Below are 5,000 nucleotides of genomic sequence, written 5' to 3'. Positions count from 1 at the left end.
GACATACGTCATTATTGTATCCACACATGTACAATTTTTGTTTAACCAATATAAAATATTGAATTAAATCATTTGTATTTTGATGATAAATTTAAAATTTATCTGTATATATTCATATAAGACTCTTTGGTAATATATAATATAAAACCGAGCGCATATATGATATGTACGTTAGAAAAAATAATATATATATATATTATTTTCTTTTAATATAGGGACACCTCTTTTAATTTATCCCCGCAGGGAATTATCACATAACTCAGTATGTGATAATGGCAGACCAATATACATATATATCAAGATTATCAATACAAAATATATATCATTATTAGCCTGCCTCAATTGTAATTATTTATTTGGATTAACGATAAAGTTCGGAAACAATTTGTTATTCTATGTATAATAGAAACCTTGGCCTTTGTTTCAACATTATTATCTTTGGGCTTAAAATATTAACCGTGGAGCCAAGTCTCATATTCATAAATGAATAAAGAAACAAATTTGACGGATTAATATCTTCTCTACCGACAGACAGTATTTTGTCACGTCAATAGTAGATGGCCGGCCCATTGACCATCCTATAGTAGTTTTTGGACCCAATATCTTTAATTCGGGTATTTTCAATTGTCTTTGCCAATCAACCGTTTGGTACTCTCTCATATAATAAGAGAATACACATATAATTCCATTATATGGATATATCTTCATTATTTTATTTGCTACATCACCCTATAATAGTTTTTGAACCCGTCAACTTCAATTCGGGTATTTTCAATTGTCTTTGCCAACCATTTATATGGTATTCTCTATTATAATAAGAGAATACTAGTGTATATCCATTATATGGATATATCATCTTCATATTATTTGCTACACCACCCTATAGTAGTTTTTGAACCCATCATCTGCAATTCGGGTATTTTCAATTGTCTTTGCCAACCAACTATACGGTATTCTCTCTTATAATAAGAGAATACAAGTATATTTTCATTATATGGATATAATGCCATTTATTTTTCAATATCCATATAATTCATTTAGTTTTGTATGTACAAAACAAGTTTTCTTTATAGTATTGACAAAATCATATGTTTACGCATAACATAAGTTTTGACCAATACGAGGAGGGGCCCGCCAACGACCACCTCCCTATAGTAGTTTTTTACCCCACGCACTACTGCGTGCCTGTTTACAGTACTAGTGCCAGCTATCACTAGGTTTATATATCATGTTTCAGTGATATATGGGTAAATTCTACCATTTATTCTTATGTATATGGCATTTCTATGCCATATTTATACAATCCATTCATATCTTAATGTATATTTATTATATTATACATTATTATGCCTTATAGGTATTATACCTATAAGCCATATCCATACGATTCATTCACTAGTGCCGCCCCTCACTAGGTTTATAATTGTTATATCATTGATATACAATTTATTTCTATATATATGGCATTTATATGCCATATCCATACAATGCATTCACATTTCAATGTATATTTACTTGTTATACATTATTATGCCTTATAGGTATTATACCTATAAGCCATATCCATACGATTCACTTATATAAATATATGTATATTTTTCTATACATAATTTTTTTTTATTTTTGTATGGATTTCTATGCATATCCATAGTTTATATGGATATGCTTGGCGTTCTATATAGTATTGACAAATTCATATGCATAACATAAGTTTTGACCAATACGAGGAGGGGCCCGCCAACGACCACCTCCCTATAGTAGTTTTTTACCCCACGCACTATTGCGTGCCTGTTTACAGTACTAGTGCCAGCTATCACTAGGTTTATATATCGTGTTTCAGTGATATATGGGTAAATTCTACCATTTATTCTTATGTATATGGCATTTCTATGCCATATTTATACAATCCATTCATATCTTAATGTATATTTATTATATTATACATTATTATGCCTTATAGGTATTATACCTATAAGCCATATCCATACGATTCATTCACTAGTGCCGCCCCTCACTAGGTTTATAATTGTTATATCATTGATATACAATTTATTTCTATATATATGGCATTTATATGCCATATCCATACAATGCATTCACATTTCAATGTATATTTACTTGTTATACATTATTATGCCTTATAGGTATTATACCTATAAGCCATATCCATACGATTCACTTATATAAATATATGTATATTTTTTCTATACATAATTTTTTTTTACTTTTGTATGGATTTTCTATGCATATCCATAGTTTATATGGATATGCTTGGCGTTCTATATAGTATTGACAAATTCATATGCATAACATAAGTTTTGACCAATACGAGGAGGGGCCCGCCAACGACCACCTCCCTATAGTAGTTTTTTACCCCACGCACTATTGCGTGCCTGTTTACAGTACTAGTGCCAGCTATCACTAGGTTTATATATCGTGTTTCAGTGATATATGGGTAAATTCTACCATTTATTCTTATGTATATGGCATTTCTATGCCATATTTATACAATCCATTCATATCTTAATGTATATTTATTATATTATACATTATTATGCCTTATAGGTATTATACCTATAAGCCATATCCATACGATTCATTCACTAGTGCCGCCCCTCACTAGGTTTATAATTGTTATATCATTGATATACAATTTATTTCTATATATATGGCATTTATATGCCATATCCATACAATGCATTCACATTTCAATGTATATTTACTTGTTATACATTATTATGCCTTATAGGTATTATACCTATAAGCCATATCCATACGATTCACTTATATAAATATATGTATATTTTTCTATACATAATTTTTTTTTACTTTTGTATGGTTTTCTATGCATATCCATAGTTTATATGGATATGCTTGGCGTTCTATATAGTATTGACAAATTCATATGCATAACATAAGTTTTGACCAATACGAGGAGGGGCCCGCCAACGACCACCTCCCTATAGTAGTTTTTTACCCCACGCACTATTGCGTGCCTGTTTACAGTACTAGTGCCAGCTATCACTAGGTTTATATATCGTGTTTCAGTGATATATGGGTAAATTCTACCATTTATTCTTATGTATATGGCATTTCTATGCCATATTTATACAATCCATTCATATCTTAATGTATATTTATTATATTATACATTATTATGCCTTATAGGTATTATACCTATAAGCCATATCCATACGATTCATTCACTAGTGCCGCCCCTCACTAGGTTTATAATTGTTATATCATTGATATACAATTTATTTCTATATATATGGCATTTATATGCCATATCCATACAATGCATTCACATTTCAATGTATATTTACTTGTTATACATTATTATGCCTTATAGGTATTATACCTATAAGCCATATCCATACGATTCACTTATATAAATATATGTATATTTTTCTATACATAATTTTTTTTTACTTTTGTATGGTTTTCTATGCATATCCATAGTTTATATGGATATGCTTGGCGTTCTATATAGTATTGACAAATTCATATGCATAACATAAGTTTTGACCAATACGAGGAGGGGCCCGCCAACGACCACCTCCCTATAGTAGTTTTTTACCCCACGCACTATTGCGTGCCTGTTTACAGTACTAGTGCCAGCTATCACTAGGTTTATATATCGTGTTTCAGTGATATATGGGTAAATTCTACCATTTATTCTTATGTATATGGCATTTCTATGCCATATTTATACAATCCATTCATATCTTAATGTATATTTATTATATTATACATTATTATGCCTTATAGGTATTATACCTATAAGCCATATCCATACGATTCATTCACTAGTGCCGCCCCTCACTAGGTTTATAATTGTTATATCATTGATATACAATTTATTTCTATATATATGGCATTTATATGCCATATCCATACAATGCATTCACATTTCAATGTATATTTACTTGTTATACATTATTATGCCTTATAGGTATTATACCTATAAGCCATATCCATACGATTCACTTATATAAATATATGTATATTTTTCTATACATAATTTTTTTTTACTTTTGTATGGATTTCTATGCATATCCATAGTTTATATGGATATGCTTGGCGTTCTATATAGTATTGACAAATTCATATGCATAACATAAGTTTTGACCAATACGAGGAGGGGCCCGCCAACGACCACCTCCCTATAGTAGTTTTTTACCCCACGCACTATTGCGTGCCTGTTTACAGTACTAGTGCCAGCTATCACTAGGTTTATATATCGTGTTTCAGTGATATATGGGTAAATTCTACCATTTATTCTTATGTATATGGCATTTCTATGCCATATTTATACAATCCATTCATATCTTAATGTATATTTATTATATTATACATTATTATGCCTTATAGGTATTATACCTATAAGCCATATCCATACGATTCATTCACTAGTGCCGCCCCTCACTAGGTTTATAATTGTTATATCATTGATATACAATTTATTTCTATATATATGGCATTTATATGCCATATCCATACAATGCATTCACATTTCAATGTATATTTACTTGTTATACATTATTATGCCTTATAGGTATTATACCTATAAGCCATATCCATACGATTCACTTATATAAATATATGTATATTTTTCTATACATAATTTTTTTTTACTTTTGTATGGATTTCTATGCATATCCATAGTTTATATGGATATGCTTGGCGTTCTATATAGTATTGACAAATTCATATGCATAACATAAGTTTTGACCAATACGAGGAGGGGCCCGCCAACGACCACCTCCCTATAGTAGTTTTTTACCCCACGCACTATTGCGTGCCTGTTTACAGTACTAGTGCCAGCTATCACTAGGTTTATATATCGTGTTTCAGTGATATATGGGTAAATTCTACCATTTATTCTTATGTATGTATATGGCATTTCTATGCCATATTTATACTAATTCCATTCATATCTTAATGTATATTTATTATATTATACATTATTATGCCTTATAGGTATTATACCTATAAGC

Source organism: Drosophila subpulchrella, unplaced genomic scaffold (genome assembly GCF_014743375.2).
Source record: "Drosophila subpulchrella strain 33 F10 #4 breed RU33 unplaced genomic scaffold, RU_Dsub_v1.1 Primary Assembly Seq397, whole genome shotgun sequence".
Lineage (NCBI taxonomy): Eukaryota > Metazoa > Arthropoda > Insecta > Diptera > Drosophilidae > Drosophila > Drosophila subpulchrella.
This window is presented reverse-complemented; position numbering follows the sequence as displayed.